The sequence below is a fragment of the Vespa mandarinia genome, chromosome 18 (assembly GCF_050613455.1).
Source record: "Vespa mandarinia isolate Hongniang chromosome 18, ASM5061345v1, whole genome shotgun sequence".
In the NCBI taxonomy this organism is placed as follows: domain Eukaryota; kingdom Metazoa; phylum Arthropoda; class Insecta; order Hymenoptera; family Vespidae; genus Vespa; species Vespa mandarinia.
In genome coordinates this window covers 350,991-372,484 of record NC_140827.1, presented here as the reverse complement: position 1 = coordinate 372,484, position 21,494 = coordinate 350,991, and the positions used below count along the sequence as shown (strand labels likewise).

Sequence of the window (21,494 nt, the reverse complement as noted above, 5' to 3'; positions counted from 1 at the left end):
AGCTAAAGGTATTACTGCAAATATAAAAAAAGTTTACCAAAACTACGAAATATGCATTAAGAACAAATCCAGGGGGCAAGGAAAATATGGACGGATGTCACAACTAGGACCGGCAACGAAACCGTTCGAAATCATGTCAATAGATACCATTGGAGGCTTCGAAGGACAAAGATCGACAAAAAGATACCTCCACCTGCTGGTGAACCATTTTACAAGATACGCGTTTATGATAACATCAAAAACTCAGAGTGCAGCGGATTTCATCAAGCTGATAAATAAAGTACTAGAAACCGACAAAATAGGAGTAATACTCGCAGATCAATAAACTCGAGAGAATTTAAGGAATTTCTAATAAAAAATGACACTAAACTGATTTTTACGGCTGTCAATGCGCCCTTCTCCAATGGTCTGAACAAGTGATTGAATTTTATCCGGGAAAGGGAGGAGATGTAAAGAAAGTATACTTTCTTCAGGTAGATTTGCCGCGCGTCTCATGACCCGCCCTTCCATTGTACTTTGTTATTTACAAATTCTTTTTGTTACCTACAAATAGAGCCGTTAAGATTTAGAAGAGAAACGGGCAGTAGAAAAAAGAACATAGAAGAGAAAGTTAGCACGAGAGTTTATAAGGAAATTTATACTAGATAATATGTATTAAATAACATTTAAATAGTGTGAATAATAAACGTAAATTGTCGTTTCTTTGTTCACAGGTAAGACTAATTAGCAAATAAGTATTAATTATCAAATAAAAATTTATTACTTTGTTCGCAGAGAAACATATTTTCATTTATCACCTCAAATAATCAATCCGAAATATTATATGTATATAAATTGTCGTTTCGGTGAGGAGTTCCCGAACGAACATCTCTTTCCTCCTTTTCTACTACCAATTAACCGCTCATTCCGAGCGTCTTCCTACCTTTATGCCTAAAGTACGTCGTAGTGGCAGGAAATATCTATTACGTCGGTTATTAAAGAAATTCTAACACGAAACGAAAAATTACAACGACGCACTGGATGTCGAGTCCGTGGAAGAGAAGAAAGAGAACCTTCCACCGTACCGCCTGATGCCTTTGCAGCCAACCAGAATGTGGATTCCCCCCACTGGACCTTCCAGTCTTGGATCCTAGGACTCCGAGATATTTGGAGATAAGGTTTCAGCACCGTCTGAAATCACTCTCCCAAGAGGTAAGAGAGCGTTTGCAACGTCGCTTCGACATTCTATTTGGTACCGATCCCGAGCCAGAAGAACTGCCCAGGCAGGTAATGGCCGAAAAGGCACAAGATCTCGTGAAAGCCGGAGCTCCTTAGGAAATTAGTTTTGTTAAGGACCGTATTAATAAGATGTAACATATTTAAACCGGATTTCACCTCGTTCGAATCTTTGTTGCGGGAAATAGTAACGGCACATTGACAAGTATACGATACGCAAATCGGCTCACGAGAAGCACGTGATTTATCAATACGCGCAGCCGTGGACGCTGAGATGGGCGAAATATAATGATAAATAATTTTATTCGAGCATGCAAATACGCTCGTGAATTATCACTACCAAATGGCGAAGCAATGATAACTCGCCTCATTATAAATAATATCAGAGGTTTAACTTACATCGTCGTAGAATATCGGGAAATATTTACACTAGACGATCTATGCAACGTGCTTCGTAGGTGTTTCGGTCGAAATCGCACCTTACAACAGTATATGGCCGAATTAAATAACATTTGCATGGAACCCGACGAGCACATCTTGCAATACATAAGTAAAGTTAAAAATTTACAGCAAGCAATTTATGAGGAAGAGACTCTTAAAGCTAACCAGTTATTGGAAGAGAAAATTAACGAGATAGAGGAATTTACACTGGTAAGTTTCTGCGAAGGTCTTCCGCGAGATTATAGGATAGAGATCAAACAAACTACATATTCGACGCATACGAGAAAGCACAGGAACACTATCTGATGATTAAGCAGAACCAGCTACGTCATCAAAGATAAAAATAAACCAAATTATATAAGTTCGAAATAAAATTTTGGTTGACATGTGATCTCCAAAGTAAATTTATAATAAATGGGTTCCCGTATTTGGGAAAGGACGAAACAAGACAGTCATCAATTTCTTGGAGTGAATTTGTCGCCCTGAAATTAATTGAATCATTTACCGGTGCTGGAAGAAATGTAACCACTGATAATTTTTTATTAGCAAATCACTGGCATCAAAATTATTGGAAAAACGGATTACTTTGGTTGGATCAATTCGTACAAAAAAAAAAATTACCAAAACTGACCAAACAAAAAAAAAATAATTTACCTCGATTTTCATCTGAAATTTATAAAACAGATAATTGCACTTTAACAGTATATAAAAGTAAGGCAACGAAAAAAGTACTTCTACTGAGTACGAAACATAATTCAGTAAACATTGAAAAAGACAATAAAAAACTGCCTGAAACCATAATATTTTATAATAAAACCAAATTCGGGATAGACATGATGGATCAGATGGCCAGAAAGTATAGTATGAAGTCAGGATCTCGAAGGTGGCCTCTTCAAGTATTTTTTAAAATTCTCGAGTTAGCGGCAATAAATGCCTGGGTTTTATACAACGAAATAACTGGTGAAAATATATCGAGGAAAAATTTTTTGTTTCAATTAGCAGAAGAACTTAGCACAGAGTATGAAGATCCATCTAAACGGGAAAACTTGAAGTGACATCTTGAAATAGCAGCGTCTTGTGGAATTGGAAAATCAACAGTTTGTGACATTATAAGATGAAAGTGTGAAATTCTAAATTATAGTGAGAGTTGATTGCAGTGCACACAAAAAAATATGAAGTCTGTTAACAATAAAATTCTTGACATGGATACGTATCAACGGTTCTGTTAGAAGAGAGGCAGAGGATATTTGGTCCTATCGTATACGAAAAAACTATATAGTACAATCGAAAATTGAATGAAGATTATAATTTCAAAGCATCCTCGGGTTGGTTAGAAAATTTCAAATCTCGTTACGATATTCGTAGGCTATTCGTCAGGCAAAAACCTTCGTCGGATAAATCTGCAGCTTTAAATAGAGTTTATAGAATATCTAAGGAAAGAAAATTATATGTTGGAAAATGTGTATAACGCAGATGAAAGTAGTTTGTTATGGAAATATTTTTCGCAAATGACATGTGTCAACATGAATGATTAACACCGAGTCATAAAGGTCGAATTACGGCTTTTGTCCCGTGACAAGATTCCCGCTTTATTAACTGAAATGAGTAATAAACCTCGATGTTTCAAAAGATGTACATTTAAGTACTATCCCTATTACATATATGTCCCTGATTATATGAATTATAACATTTTTATTGAATGATTTTTAATGATTTTAATTCTAGCAGTGGTATAACGAACACATAAAAATAGATAAGTGAAAGAAAGTTATTATTGATAGATAACACTGTGTACTATGTCAACGATGTTTATTAACAATGTTTTTGGGCTGAGTTCTATTAACATCTTTTGTCTATGGACAAAGAAGATTTTCGATTGTTTCATGCATCTCATTTGACTCTGTCGAAGTCAAGAAAGTAAGATTTTAAAGCATATGAGATTTGCTCCATTATCATCTACACACACGCAAATATTATCTTTCATTTAGAAGTCATTTTAACTCCTAAACCTACAATATCATACAAGATAACTTCAACAATATAAGAGTGCAAAAAATTTTAAATTGCATTACATGTACCAATATGATTCGAAAGATATCACACAATGCAAGATTATTAATTTTTTAAAAATTTTAACAAGACGTTCATAATTTAAAATATGTATTTATTTAGAAATTGTAATAAAAAATTGTATTAATTTATTATTCACTTCAAGATAATAAATATTTCTTGTTCAATGATCAATTGGTAGTAATTATTTATCAAACATCTTGCAAAATAAAATTAGTTGTATTTTACACATACATTTATATATATTTATATATCATGTACAATTTGCACAACTTCGAACGCTCAGCCTAATCGTGAAAAAGCTCGATGTGTGACTGATCTTGTTGTTATTTATGCCAATATACTATTGGAACTTAAATCGTAAGGCAATAAAATTTGGTTGCGATAACTTAGACTTAACGTATTTTGTAAAATATTTCTACATCCAAATTTACTCTCTAAATATTCTAAACAACTTTTTGTATGTTGAATCATCTACAGCATTCTATGGCTCCATATAAAGGACAAATTTCCTCACGAATTTACCAAGAGTTTTTGCTTTTTCGGAAATAGAAAAAACAAATTTGACGAAAATATTCTTTATATTCTAACATACTTAATTTTCAAAAAAGAATTATGGTTAACTGATAAAAAAACAAAATTTTTTTAAAATAATACCAAAAATGTCACTTTTATAGAACGAAAAATAATATTTTTATGTAAAATTGATAAAGGTTTTAAAAGTTATTTTCCGTCAACAAGTGGAGAAAACAGAATGAATAAATTTATATATTATATATTACAAAGAAAATTTTCTATGGCTACGCCCATCCTTATTTTTTATGTTGTTGATGTCCATAGAATAGAATCTAATATATTGGATAGTATATTATATAATATATTATTGATGTATAAATACATGTATGTAACTGAAACAGAACTGAGTGGTGAAACTGCATTCTGTACTGAAATAACGGAGCGGAGACGGAACGGAAATAGAACTAAGATTGAAATCAAATTTGTGAATCGATTTTTAAAAGCTAAACATGAGAAATACGATTGAGAACAATGGTTTAATTTTTACAGATGCACTTCCATACCATCTTCCGACGCAAAATATTAATCGTATTGTTATTCTCTACTATCCTTGTTTAAATACATTTCAGAAAAAGTCTGATGTAATCTTTTTAAAAAGAAATAAGAGTAAGGAAAAGTGTACTGACATAATCGCAAATAATAAAATAGTAAATGTTAGTATTACAGATAATGATCATCTAAATGATTTTAATACTAACCGTATCTCAGTTTCTCAAATGACCGGTTTTGAATTTTGAATACAAATTTTGCATTCATTGTTATTTTTTTCTCTATTTGATTTATAATTATAATTCCTATATGAATATAATTATGATTTCTATAATATCCACTTAATAATTTTATCAATATTTACGCTTGCTTTTATTTTGTTTATTCTGAGAAAAATATGTACCTTGTCATATCAACTGTAACCAATTAAATAACCATTTCTAAAAACAACAATAAAGTAGGCATATGAGATTTGATCTAACCAAAATCATTCAAATTATCCTCGAATATTATTATCGTACATACTGCTACATCAAAAAACAGTCTAATTTTGAGAGTTCCAAACAGAGCATCACAGTGTGAAAATAGTAAGGAAAGAGAAAGTGAACAAAACTTAATAGTTAGTTAACATTTTATTTTAATGTATTGTTCTAATATTTACTCCTAATATTTCTAATATTTACTCCTAAACATGACAAGACGTTCAGTAAAGAAGATACCAGTGACAGAGATAAACAATATAAATAAGGGGTGTTTAGAAGACGATGAAGATGACCAAATTATAATTGGATATAATTTATTCGAAACTGATAATACATGCTTAAATAATGAGGATGAAGAAATTTGAACAAACAGGAGATAAAAGGGAAGAGGATTTCCGTCTAGTTCTGAAAACGAGACTGAAGAAAATGACCAGGACACTGAAGTTGCTATTGATGAAATTGAATCAGAAGAAATACAAAAAGGGTTCAAGATTTGGATGACCATTACCAAATCCAACGGTATACACAAAAAAAAACATTATTAAAGATCAAATAAGAACTAAATTTGCCTTGATAATTACTATTGAACTCATGGGAAAATGTACAGAACTAGAAGCAAATCGAGTGTTAGGAATTACATGGAATCTACCTCCAGCAAAATTAGATACATTTCTTGTTATTTTGTAAGCACGTAGAGTATATGAAGAAAAAAATTTGAACATTTCATATTTGTGGAATAAGAAATGGGAGACTACATTTTTTTCAAATACGACAACCAGGAATTGTTTTATACAACTTTTTTAATTTATTCGATGAAAAAAGTATTCGAAGCCAACGTCTACAAACAGATAAATATTCTTTGATTTCTGAAGTATGGAATAAACTTATTGAAAATGGCTAAAATCGTTAGAAGCTGGGCATGAATCTTACCGTTAAAAAACAACTGTTTCCAACTAAAACTAGAGGCAGATTCATACAATATATGAAGGATATTTTTTATAATCCTACCTATAAAATATGGTCTAACTCGTATCACTTATTCTGGTTACAACTTAAGGTGTTACAATTTAAGTACTATAATCCTTTCCTCTTTCCCTAACTTGATCAAGGCTTTACTTGTTACTCTTTGCTTTGTACAACGGGAATCTGTTTGCAGTATGAAAAATATACGTGAGGAAACTGCTTAGTAGAGCAACCATTGATTTATAAAACTATGATATTGAAAAAGAAAAGAATTTTATTACAATACTGTTTTTATGATTACTGGTTTTTTTTTTTTACAAAGATTAAATTTTTATACATGAGAATGAAAGTTTGATTATATTTGTTATATTTTAATGTATCATCTATCTATAAATTCAGTCTACATAGCAATCATAATAACATCTTCAGGGGGGGGATAACGCATATGAGACTACAGTGAAATATATTTTCATGACTTTAAATCACTCACTTGGATATTTAATTACAAATTCAGTTGACATCTCAAATTTGATTGGTGAAATGAAATTAATTTAATACTATTGAAAATTGTGTAAACTTAGTAAATGTTTTTGAATATTTAAGAAAAGTCGAAAGCTTGAAATAGTAGAATGTCATTAAGAAACTAAAATACATTCAATGATATAAAGAAATTAATGAAGGATAAACAGATGACAATGAGGATTATACAATAATTGCAAAAGCAAAATGTGCTTCGTTGGAAGGAGCCAATAAATTGTAGGAAGCTGAAGAAGAGAAATGCTGCAAGTTCTGTAGTAAAGAGGAAGATTCTATTGAATACTGAGTGAATGAGTGCAAAATGGTGAACAGAATGGAGTTACAGTTAGCAGAAGTTCTCAGTGCTGAAGGGACGTAAGAAACGATAAAGTGGTTAAAAGGAAAAATTAAGAAAAAGAGGGATATTAAAAAAAGCAGATATGGAAGAAAGCGGACAAATGTGTGCTAAGTTACAAAAAAAATGTGCAAGGTGCAGTAAAGAATGAGAAAGCCAAAACACTTAATCTTAATGTGGAGGTGATATAATTTATTTTAACGAAGTAGTGCAGATGTAAGTTAGTCGGAGTATTAACATGATAGTGGAAATGAAAATATGATGTTTGAATTAATCAGTTCAATTTGATTTAATAATATAATTTAATTTAATTTAATATAATGCTCATTAAGTGCTAAGTGGGGTTATATATTATATATATTATTATATATAAATATTAAAGCATGTATTATATAATATATTATATTATGTTACATTATATAGTAAAGATTATAAACTGATAATGATAAGAAGCAATATAAAGATTATATCAAATGAGATTCCACTTATATATTCATACCCTATATTCATATCCTATTTCTGAGCCTGAAATGAAAACTAATGTAAATAGAATATAATATAATAAAAACTAATATATATAGAATATCATTAATGGAAAGTTATTCATGAAAATAATAAAAAAAGTATTTATTATGAAATCTATAGTAAAAGTGTTAAATGTGAAAGAAAAACATAGTTAGTGTAACATATAAATACATTTAAATATAAAAGAAATGTTGAAGAATGAGGTAATCCATGTGAAAGAGAAAGTGAGCACCAACCATCAAATTAAAATAACAATGAATTTTACAAAGATTTAATGCAAGTAATGGTTGCTGATAATGTACCGTGAAGATATTTAAATAATCATACATGGAAAAGTTTTCTTGCGAAATATATAGATCATTCACTTCCGAACGAATCTATATTACGCAAAAATTACTTAGATGATTGCTATAATTCGAGTATTCAGATCATTAGGGGAGATATAGGAGAATATAACATATGAATTTCTGTAGACAAAACGACCAATGCAGCAGAGCAATACATAGCAAATTTAATAGTAGAAATTTCTTTGTAAGAAAGAAACGACAAAACTCCACTTATTGTGTTCTAACATAAAATAATCGGAGAAATAAATTATGAAAATATATCTCACTTTGTAAATTTAACCTTAAGAATTTTGTTATCACTTGGTAGTGAAGAAAAAGTTCTACTTACAACGAATGCAACACACCATACATAGCCAAAACAGGGAAGAAATTGAAATTATTTTGTGCTAACATGATACACGTTACATATGTATAGTGCATAGTTTACACAGCATAGATGAGGAAGGGCGACTCTGTTTTCCACTTTTTAATAGATTAATATTCTGGAAAGTAAATAATTCTTGTAATAAGACACACAGTCTTAGTACTTGTAATACAATTAATACAGTTTAAATCCGAATTCAATTTATAATAATAGGATCATAAAGTCAGTCTACAAATGACATCATTTTATCTTACAATCGAATCCAAACCTCGAATCAAAGGAAAAGAGACACGAATATTGTGCGTGCTACTAGTGAATAAAAATAACTTTGTTAAAATAGCATCATGCGCAAATAATAACTTTATACGAACTTCTCTAAAAATCTGTTAATCAATCAGTGAAGTGAACATCGTACTTTTTCTTTTATTAATTATCCTAATTTATTATTAATTTTATTTATTAACTGCTAAAAGTCGAAACGAACTTTCCGGACCACTCAAAATATTAAATAATTGTTACTGTTAAACAATTGTGACAATTTGACAGCCATAGTTTCAGTCTTTCGACCTGCTTCCTCTTCTTTTTAATATCAACGTATTGATAGATTACTGGAGAAAGTAAATGCCTCAAGGGAGAAACACAAGTAGAGAACTGTCGTTTTCCATTCAAGAGTTAATTTGGAGGTGAGCTATATTCTTAATCAGTGACGTCATCAATAAAAGAATAAGCATTTTGAGAAACATCGAAACTTCAAACAGGAGTTCTAAGATAGTTACATTTTTGAAGTATCACAGAGAGAATAAAAACAGTCTCAATCCCGAGTGGAGTTTTGCGCTAACCGAAAACGAGGAAAGTTACTAGATTGTAATAAACGGGCCGAAAAAAACAAGATTTTTAACTTTGTTTTTTTTTGTTCGAGACATGATCCGTGACGTAATATATAAAAATTTTAAAACTTTTGGTAAAAATCTGTGAAAAAGTATTTTTGAAAGCATCACTTCATATTGAACTATACAAGAAAACATTACAAAACATTCTTTTGCCATAAGAACCTATTTTAATTAAATGGGATACGTAGATAGAAACTGCACTATTTTATATCGACTATTTTGATAAAATAAAAAATATAAGTAGTATGCAATCATTTGGTAAGGAAAACTTTTTTGTATATACATATGTATTTATTCTATTCTTTATGTTAATAGAAGTTGTAAATTTTAATATAATAAATGTTACAGTAATTAAGATTGCAACAGATATGATCTAATAAGAAAAACTCGCACAAGATTTAATCTTTATGAAAACTTATTTTAGCTTTTTACTGAACACAATGGAAAAGATAGAAACCATAAGTTTACCGCTAACCAATTCAACAGAAATATATTTAAATTGTATTAATGGTCTGTGCAACATACCTGGTAATTGTGGAGAAAAAAGCAAAAGAAAGCATGGGGAATTATAACAAAAAATATGGGATTGTCTATATTAATAGAAGTCTCAAAAATTTTAAATAATAATTTCGTTGTCGGGCCGAAGGAACTACCAGAATGTTGGAGTAAATTTAAGTATGCACCCATTATATCCTGATGTGGAATGATCATTCTTCGCATATAAGTTAATTTTTATAGATGAAAGTCCCCAATTAACACCATCGAATATGGGAAAGACGCTTATAATATATTATAATTCGACACATAATATATCACAGTAATTGCAAAATATATTGTTAATACTTAACATGCCAAATATTTCGTTTATATTTGCATATTTTTTGTACATATTTGCATATGTTTTCGTGGATAAATATATGTTACATACATATTTGTTATACACATTGTGCATAAACATACAGAGTCTACTGATAATAAATGAGGTACTAGTCATCAATCATCAGATCAATAGATTTGAGTCAAGTAAAAAGTAATAAATCAAAGATTTGGAATTACATTGATATTTTTGGCATAAAATTAATAATAACCAGATAGCAAACAAAATTAAACATAACCAGAAGGCTATATAATATAAGCAGACTTGGAGATGTATCGAATCAAAATTATTGTAAATATTACGATCTCGATGAAATAGTTGATGTATGTATTAATGAATCATTAATACCATTTTGAGAATGCATAATTCTTAAATAATTTTTAAAACAGAGGTACCATAAAAATAATATTAAACTATTTAAATTATTTTATGATCCAAGATATACATACCAATTTCAAATATATTCTGAAAAAAAATCAAACGCACCATTTTTAACACTAACAAGTCTTGTAATGAGCATGTGTAACAATATACCCCATAAAGGCCACACAATTTACGCAGACAATTGGTATACCAATATCAATTTAGCTAAAAAATTAATTGCTTGTAACGCTCATTTGATAGAAACTATAAGGAAAAACCGTAAAAGAATATCCGTAGAAGTTAAACTAAAAAAATTAAAATGAGACAAGTTGATTACAATGCAAAATAGGAAAAGGATTATGGTTCTTAAACAACAGACGAGATATTTTAATAACTTCCACAAAATATTTGGCGCAAACAGTAACCGTATTCAAAAATAATTATACACGTGAAAAACTAAGAGTAGTTTTAAATTACAATGTAAGAAAATGAGATGTAATTTGTCCAATCAGATGATAGGATATTCTACACCACACAGAAAAACCCTGATGCGGTATGTAAAATTAGCTATCGAATTGTTATTAAATACATCAGCTACGAATATATAAACTGAAAACGAAAAAGGAAAAATAAAGATCTCTAACTTTAGAATAGAACTGTCAATACATCTCACACAGTGCTGTGATGTAGAAACTCTAGGGCCATCAAATATATCTATCCGAAGAAGAGTAAACCATGAAATGTAAAAGAAGGTAGGACTAGTATACACGGAGCGAAAATTAATTAGCAAAAGAATTTTGCAAGTTTTAGAAAAAAGAGTGCTAAAATTCAGACACAAAATCATATACTTCCCAGATTGTATTGATCAGCTATATTTATGTTTGAAATGCTTTAGTGCAATATATCGATAGATAGATTTGATAAAGATTAATTATTCATCTTTGATTTTAAGCAAAATAAACAATATTGTAACGCGACTGAAGTTCCTGTAAATTGTGATGAAATAAAATTATATTATATATAATAATAATTAAGATAAAAAAAAAAGTAAAAATAAAAATTTAAATGACTGCCTTGAAAGAGTCATTACAAAATAGCCAATATTCAGAAAGATTATACCATTCATAAGATTTTTACAAATTACTATATTTTTGCATTTAACAAATAATGATGCAGTTGACAATACAGACTGATTACATAAAATAAAAGTTATAATAAATTTGTTTATTCATAAATTCAAAAATGTATACACATGGATCTCACCAGTAATAAATCATTAATGTAATTTAAGAGACTTACTCCATATAAACAATATAATCCAACCTACAAAGATTTGGCATAATAATTTATAAATGATGTGAATCAGTGTGAAATTATTGCTATCATTTTATGATATATATATAGGTAATGACAAAATAAATTCTAATAGCGCACCTAAAAATTATGGAATTGTCACAATCAATTTTCAATAAATTATTTTATATGTTGAAAAATAATATGCGTGGCCTAAACTGTTTTTAACAATAATTAAAAATGAAACACATGGAACTATGCTTTTTAATAAAATCAATATACCCAGATTTTGTCGGTACAAAATTAAAAACGGGAAAATATAACTGAAATGAGAAAATAAATGAAACGTTTATGCCATTTCTACAAAGTACAAAACAGCAGAAATAACTGATTGTAGGCAAGAATAAATTCAATTCAATCGTATTTTTAAACCAAAATATGTCACTGAATATAATAAAAGCACGATTGAAATTAATCGTTAATTTCTTTTCATATTATGAAATAATATATGAAAATATATAGAAAATTTTTCTGATATACAAGGCACTTTTTAATAGATATATACTGTACGAAACGATAAATAAAGAAAAAAAACAATGTTATACTGAATATAGAATAAATATTATAGAATTATTATTAAAAATTGCACAATTAGTGGATTACGAAAAACGATTCAAAATAACTTATCGAATAGCAATAAACATCACGAAAACCATAGATGCAACATTGGGCTCCTTTTTCAAAGAATATAAAAAAACAATAAAAAAAATACAAGAAAATAAAAAACAATTAAACAATATCAAAAACTAAATAAAAGTTTATAAAATTAATGAAAAATATAAGAAATGCACTGAAACAACATGAAAATATAAAAGATGCCAAATTGTGTTAGATGCACCATCCTGCAAAGATATTACACGATTATTAATTTTTTCTAAACGATAGAAATTAAAAATAAGCATATCTTCACAAATTGAAATAAAATGTTACCAGCACTTCTAGGCCAAGAATTATTTCGTTTTACTTGATGAATTGTTCGTGATTATTGCATCTAAAGAAGATCTCGAAAGGATTACTTTTTATGTTATGATATGTTTGATTATATTATAACGTTTAAATGCATGTGCAAAAACAAATTTATTCAAATTAATCAGATTTTATAGTTTTTATAATAATTAATTTCGTTAACATTCACTTAATTGCCACACATTCAAGCACGAATAGTCAAAATGGTGCAGAAGCCAACGTGTGAGCGCCTTCGTCACCAATTGTGACAACCAATCACACTTAAATCACACTGCAAAGAGTTGTTGCATGACTCGTAATAATTAAATGACTCATTAATAAAACAAGAAAATACTATCCTAAGCTAATGAAACTAGACTATGCCCAATAAAAAAAAAATTAAAACTGTACCATTCAAGAGTAAATCCAAAAAGTTAATTATTAATGGCTATTTGTCAACAATTAATAGAAAAAATAACAACTAGTAACTCATGTCAAGTCAAATCTTTCATCCTCGACATAATATATACTGGAGGGACTTAAATTTGTTCACTCACTGCTTAAGATCCACAATAGCTCCAAAACACTCGCCCCGTTGTAGCTCGAAATTTATGTAAGCTGTTCCGTCATAAGTCCAAAATGAAATAAATCGACGTAGATGGAAAATTAATTACATTGAATTTGTAATACATTGACTTAATGACAATGCAAATCTGAAAAAGGATTAAACACAATTTTTATTAAATTTATCGTAATAAAGAGAAATGTAGAATTATATTAGCTATTAAATTTAAACATTTATTTACCAATATTTTTCTACAGAAGTGTAATAGGTCCTTGATCATCTTCCATGATGCACTGACTCAAATGCGGAATAATTATTTAATAATTAAAAGGCAAACAATGAATTTAATTCGCGAATATCTATTGCTTGTTTTATATATAATATCTACAGTATTGTAGTAATATCTACTGATTGTAGAAGAAAAAAAAAGAAAATTTTATATGAACAAATATTGAATCTATGACTGCTTTGGACTCAAATTATTCATACAGATATACCTAAAAGTTTTTTGACATTATAAAACGCAAAAAAATTTAAATTAACCGAAAAATATTAACAACAAATTTACTTCACAATTCTTTCTTTATTTTATCGAAACAAAGATCGATTCATCTATGGCTGCACGAACAACTGCAATCATAATCTGAAAATAAAAACAATATCAATATCATTGTACAATACAAAAAAATTGTTAAAAGTATAAAGTCAAAAAATGAAAGATTACTCAAATTCTTACTAACAAAAAGTAACAATGAAATAAACAAAAACATTGTAACGGTAACCAAAAGAATTAAAAAATAATATCACCTACGAATCACAATATAATCTAAAAAATATTAATAATGTTCACGATACTAATTATTTTATAATAAAAATACATAGCATAATTATTAATAATTATGATAATTATTAATTATTCTAAAATAAAATATAGTTAAATTTTCACTGGAATAATTAACACGCAAATACTTATACAACAGAAGAATAGCTGAGAATGTTATTGCGAGTAGGTATCGTATCATTCTGGAAAAAAGAGGTCACCTATACCCATCCCTGCTACAAATCTCTCGTAAGTTCGTACACGAAAACAAATTTCCGAGAACAATTACTGATATCATTTCTTAGGGCGTAATAGAAGATTTATTCATATTTAACGTACCCTCATACATCAAAACACACTTGACCTTTTTTTTTAACAGCACACTTAGCTTACTTCGACTACATAAGAAAAACAGCAAAATATAATATACGACCTTCACTGTATTTCCAACTTCGTCGATTTATAGAATCTTATGTATTATTGTATATATACAAAATGTGTACATATGTTACATATAATATATAGTACCCAATATACGTAGTATGTATTATAACTTATAAAAGGTAATATAATATTCTTTTGACAACAACACAAATTTTTACAAAATGTCCTTTCTTGTCTGTCAAATCCTACCTTTTTCTTCCAACCTATTTACATATATTTTTCCTTAATTTATATTATAAATAAGATAGCATTCGCTGTCTTATGTATTATATCATGAACTTGACAATAACAATTCCGAACGAAACAGGTCACTCGTTGGCTGATGTGACAAAGAAATATCTTAATTTCGAGAATTCTACATATTTACATGTGCGTATCTGTACAAATGTATGAACATTCATATATTTATCCATGACGAGTTATATACACAATGTGTACGTATGTATATGTATGCATATATGTAGTATTAGTTTCATGTATAGTATCTATCAGGAATATATACATGTATATATATTATATGTACGATATATTAAGTACGTATATGTATGTACACAAATATATACGATTTAAATAAAAATCGAATATAACACATAATACGATCAGTCAAGATTAATAATTGATAAATTATTATATTCCGTTCAACGAGTCATCAGTAGAAATAAACATGCGTAATCAGAACAAAACCGTATTTATAACTTTCAGACACTTCTTTAACAATCTGCCAGTAATCCGTCATCCGTCTAGTAAACCCAAGAAATCGAAACTAGCTATTAAAAACCCATTTTCACTTCTAAATTTTACAATTGACTATCAATAGTAGTTTGACAGCCAATAGCTGTTGTCCATCGCATCTATCACGTGCCTAGCAAACGAATGTTTTGTTTATTTTTATTCGACTTTTTGAAAAGGATACGGACTAAGTTATCTTAAAACAAGAGAAGCAAACATTCCACAAAAATAAAGGCCAGAAATTCGAGAAAAATATGACGCAATAGCACGGTGATGAAAACATGTAAACGGTAATTTTATTTTCACCAACATTTCAGAAACGCAATATTTTCTTGACTTGCAATCACTATGTCGTAGAAATCTCATGTTTGGTGATCGATTATGTATATTGGATGAATAAGTAACTTAGAAAAAAAATCTTAATTACCTGTAATTACGAAATGATAAAACTTCGTCATCACATACGGATCCCAATTAGTCTCAGCGACGCCGGCAACAAGAATGACAAAGACCTATCTATAGAGCACCACCTTTTAAACACTTTATACTAATATACAAGCAAATAATAAATCGAATAATAAGTAAAATTATCTATGTAATAAATTTGAATATCTCTTGTAAATATTCTGAAGAAAAAATATCTCTATTCATTTTTATCTATAAGGTTTTAATAATATAGTTATAATAGTATAGTATAGTTAAATTGCATAATATAGTTAAAATATTATATAATTGAAATAAAATATTAGAATTCGGTATCATCAGAAAGTTGGGTATCATCAGAAATGTCTAATCGGTTTCTGAAAGAAAGTGATACTTTTCGTGAAGAACTAATAATTTTCAATAAATAACTGTGTCTTTCTAAAAGAATAATCTAAAAGAATGAAGACTTACACAAAACTTTCATTATATACAATGCATTTGTTCGACATTTAATTTTTTTATTGTGATCCACTTTCTTTAACTTCATCCTCTACAAATCGATTTCTTTTTCGTATATATAGATAGAATTGTGTAATGTGAAAGTTATAATATTACTTCTATAATTATACTATCATATATATACAATTAATATTATATATATACAATTATATTATTATATATATACTAAGTATATATATACTTATTAAACATATGAAAAGTTTTACATATAAAATAAAAATTTCTTTTTTACTGATGAAATAAAATGAAATTTTCAAAATATAGCTTTAAATATAATTTTAAAGTTATATAACGTTGCAGAGAATTAATGGCAAAAAATATGCAAAAAGAAAGTTTTAATAAATTAATGTCCTACCCAAAAAAATAACTAATCTACTTTCTTGGACCAGTATTTTGATACATATATACTTATCTGCTTTTACTATATATGAAGAGAAACAAAAAATAAAACACCTGCTCTTTGTTCAAAGTTAAATCATGAAATTTCTTCTACCATCTTCTTCGTCCTTATAACTGATAGTAACTGATGACAGTACTGACGACACTTCTCGTGGACCTTCAGAACTAAAATAAGCATAACAGATGATGAGAAGAACAAAGAGCCCAACTGATTGGCCGCACATGCGTACCAACATCACATATCTCACACATGCCCGCACGTACAGGCACGCGCGCGTGTTCTATTCAGTCGCTTGTATGCTCTTTATTATATATATATTTAAGTGTGTGTGTATCATTCTATGTATGTATATATATATATATATATATATATATATATATATATATATATATACATAGAAATGTATCATCCTATATGTGTATATTGCGTCGTGTGAGAAGCAACTACGAGAGCTTTTCTAAATACGCGTCTCTAATAGAGATTAGACGAGCAATAATAATTGATTTGTCTAATAATAGATTCTTTCTCCGTCCTTCCTAATCGTCAGAGTTATAGATTAACTGATCGCTATGAATAAGAGTCAGCACAAGGCTAGGATACCATCGGAGTTTATTAATGCTAATTAATGGGAGAACGCGCATTCTTTTGTAAGATACCGTGGAGCTTGTAAGGTACATAACAAATACAGTGTGAATTGTTGTTATCACAGTATATTTGTTGAAATGAGATACAATTGTTGCTCTTGTATAATAACGTGTACTTATGTTGTTGCTGTTTAGATTGTGCTGGATAACCCCGATTGAGGCATAGTCAGTGATATTGATAAGACTCGATTATTTTACTGCTGAGTGAAAATGCTTTGATGCGATTGCCTGTAGATTTCTCTTGAACTATCCACGAACGCATTAATTAATTAGGAAAGGAAAATGGAAAGAAAGGAGTTTAAATAAAAAGTGTTAGGAAAGGAAAACAATATCCTTATTAATTATGAGCGTGTCAAGATAATTTATGCGAAATGTTTAAACAGTTTCATGTGTAATCCTATGTCCTGGTGACCGTGTGGACTCATGAGAGTTGTATTGATATTTGAAGGATAAGCGCCAGACAAACCCTTGACTCGTCGCACGTAAGAGTCTACTTTCACAGCTTATTTACTGCCCATTTCGACATATTATTGAAGACTACGTACTTGACTAAATATGTCAAAACTCGAACAAAGGTGGTAATATGTTTTTTATCTATGTTCATTCTTAGCGAGTATCCAAGGAGGTCCCAAAAGCAGATATTTCGAATAGTAATATATATATATATATGACCCTTAGGAGAAAGTACTGTAAATAACTGAGGGATACACGTGTATGACACAGTATATGATATACATATACATAGATATGTATAATAGAAAGATATATTTTATATATATATACACATACAATAATTCATTTTTGTATATTTTTACATCAATCTATAATGTATTACATAAAATATTCATATTGTTACACTATTAGTCTCCATTTCGAAGAAATCATCCTTCATTGCCCTTTAAATCACATTAGATACTTAGAAAAAAATCTTACAAAGAAAAATGCCTGTTGACTCATAAAACACTCGTTATAAGCATGTCTAAGAAAGAAATAAAATAAAAGAAGCTAAGAATAAAAAGTGATTGTTATAATAAATAATTTTGAAAAGAACGCAAAATTTAATTGACAAGAATGTGACTTAGCAGACGAATTTACACATATGGCTTCATTAATCATACGTCATATACACACATGCGTGTGTCGTATATACCCACACACACACACCCACTTGCATACGCGCGTTTACACGAGTATAAAAAAATTTCGCCTTGTCAACAAGAAATAATACAATGGCAACTCAAGATCGCATAGGACATTTTTTTTTAAAGTTGTGAGGAAATTAAAATTGTTATTTACAATCTACGGTGAAGGTGAAATATGAACCTAAAGGAGAAAGAAATCGGTAAAGCACTATTTATCGGCAATCAAAGGAGAAAATAAGATACATATTCTCATATAAGCTTTACGTAATGTCATATAAACGTATCTAATACTATAAAATATTAATTATATGAATGAATAAAGAATTAATATTATTCACTTGCTAACTATTTTATTCTATTCTAAATAGTATTATAAAAATATTTTTAACAATAAAATGTTTAAAATTTTCAATTACACTTTATACTATAATCTTTTGATCAGAAATTGAAAACACAATATGTCATAATAATAAACCATTTTAACATATTACAGACCAGACATTTTATTACTAACCATCTTTTTTCGCATAAAATATTTTTAAATCTCTAACATCGTCATATTAATATTTGTTTTCAAAAAATATTTTGAAATTACATGCGTTTTTGATATAAATTGTGCGTATTAAAATCTTTTTAAAGTATGATATTTAGTGAATAAAACGAAACTCGACATAGCCTGCAAACATAGCGTATTTCACTTCTTTTACTTGTAATGTAAGTGATCTGTAAATAGAGCAATATTTGAAACTTCGTAAGGAAAAACTATATCTTATTTTATTTTCAGTATCACGCATTTGAAATATTCTATATAAATTAAAAATATTACGATTAATATGGCAGAATTTTTAATTATTAACTCTTATTACTAATCTACTAACTCATAATACTACTCTTGCTTAGTACGTAGAAAATGTGAGATACCTTGTCATTGGTCCATATTGTCTTAACAATTGACACATCAAAAACATTTTAATATTTTATAATTATATTTCGTGTTATATCAATCATTATTATTATTTTATAGTTTTCTTATGTGATTTCATAGATGAGATATTTTTATTGTCAAATTATGAAGTTTTTACTCATCAATCACTCTATATACATACATCTTCAAAAATTCTGCATTTTTACACGATTATTTATTTATATATATTTTTCTGTTAAACAACACAAAGTTAATTTGTCATTTTACGTAACAAATTATTAAAGAGTTATCCTATGATTGTCAAAACATTTTCAAGAAGGTAATTTTCAAAATATAAAAATACAACTGTATAAGAATTCGCAGCGCACCAATATATGAAATTGATGTATAATTTTATAAAATATTCATCATTAATACGGAAAAATTAATGATTCTGAACGTGGCATTAAATTAAAAATGGAAAAAAGATTGTATTTAAAAAAGAGAAGGATATAGGTTAATAAGAAAATATGCGGCTATGGAAGAAATTGTTTTTCTTTTCTCACCAATGAAACGACTTTTCTGGTTCTGATATAAGGGCCAAAGTATTAGCCTTGCAATTTCATATCTTTTAACATTTCCTTATAGAAAATTTGAAACTTTACAGACAGCAATAGTATAAGTCGCAAAATAAAAAAATCTAATTTATTTTCAAGTGAAATTCATGATGATATTTCAAAACAATATTAATTATTTATATAAATGTATTAATTAGATTACCCTATGAAATGGAATATGTTTTAAACATTTACATACTTATATGAGAATCAAAGGATATCTGGTTCAAAGACACATTCGTCTGTTGGGAAAGCTCACGATTTCTCATGATAACGAACATAAATTTGTAACTTATGTATTGTATTTACAATTTATCATGTTTTTATTTATAATAAATAAAAATTATAGTAATGATAATAATGATCTAAAATCTTAGAACACCCATATAAAACGGAACATATGGTATGTAAACTTTGAGGTTCAAAACCTAATCTTTCCAGCTCAGACAAAACTCTACTTTGTAGATGATCAATAAAAAACAATTGTTTATAATTTTTATGCAATTGAGATTTTCCAAACTACTTAACTTAACAACTTTGTTTATGATAATATATGATGATAGTGATATAAAAACAAAGAGTAGTAATATTTTGTTTTTTGTAGTAAAATGTATGTAATACATTTATTGTCTTCAGAATTACTGGTATTTGTATTTAAATTTTTTAATTTCTTTTAAAACACTTATAAATCTGTGTTTATTGTTTATTAAGGTATGACCATCATCTACAATAAATGTAACAAATAATATAAAACATATAATATACAATTTTCAACTCCTTATTTTGTTTCAAAAGTATTATTTAACAAATAAATATACACATTGCATTTGACTAGACAAAAACTAAATTGACAGTGAACATTTTAATTGTAAGTTAATCTGTCTAGTGTGATTTTACATATGCTATAAGTACCAATGCCTCTTTTCTTTTGCCAAATACAGTAGCATGATCTACGTTTACTATTAATTAACTTGTACTTGTATCTAACTGACAAATTTTTACAATTGTTAATAGATATTTTGTATAAAAGTATTTCTCTTTTGATAAAAAAGCATTTTTGATAAAATAGATGTACATTTCTTTAGTTTAAGAATGTTCATTAAACATGGTTTTATAATGATTTACGTAATTAATGAGAACAGGCGTTATTCTTGACCGATTTCGATGAACGAGGTCGCATTTTAAAGACAAAGAATTAATCTAGGGCATAATTTTTCTGAATTTTTGAGGAAACTTTATTTTATCAAAAAAAATCGTATAAAAAATAGTATTTTTTCAAGAATAGTAAATAAACAAATAAAACATTTTTCTAAAAATTCGACAATTATTTATTGTAGATTCATATTTAAAATAAGACATCCTTCATTAAAATTGATCACAAATTAGTCCTGTTCTCGATGATGAAATAAATGATGTTTTCGACATTTTTCGCGATGAAAAAGTTTAATACTAGAAATTTGCGGCGGAAGAGAAGCTTGTATCCCCTCTTCTGATCATTATATACACAATTGAATGT

General features: G+C 28.3%; 1 long non-coding RNA gene across 5 annotated transcripts in view; it reads right to left on the bottom strand.

The window, feature by feature from the left end:
* LOC146872413 (uncharacterized) overlaps window positions 1-16,831 on the bottom strand; it is a 64,637-nt gene extending 47,806 nt beyond the window's left edge. For 2 of the 5 annotated variants that reach the window (XR_014983181.1, XR_014983180.1), the window contains exons 1-4: window positions 16,725-16,831; window positions 15,757-15,845; window positions 13,578-13,979; window positions 13,329-13,484 (exon numbers count right to left, since the gene is read on the bottom strand). This is a non-coding gene — a long non-coding RNA (uncharacterized LOC146872413). The remainder of the gene's footprint in view (window positions 1-13,328; window positions 13,485-13,577; window positions 13,980-15,756; window positions 15,846-16,724) is intronic. The other 3 variants (XR_014983183.1, XR_014983182.1, XR_014983184.1) reach the window with 3 other exon arrangements.
* Between the last annotated feature and the right edge of the window lie 4,663 nt (window positions 16,832-21,494).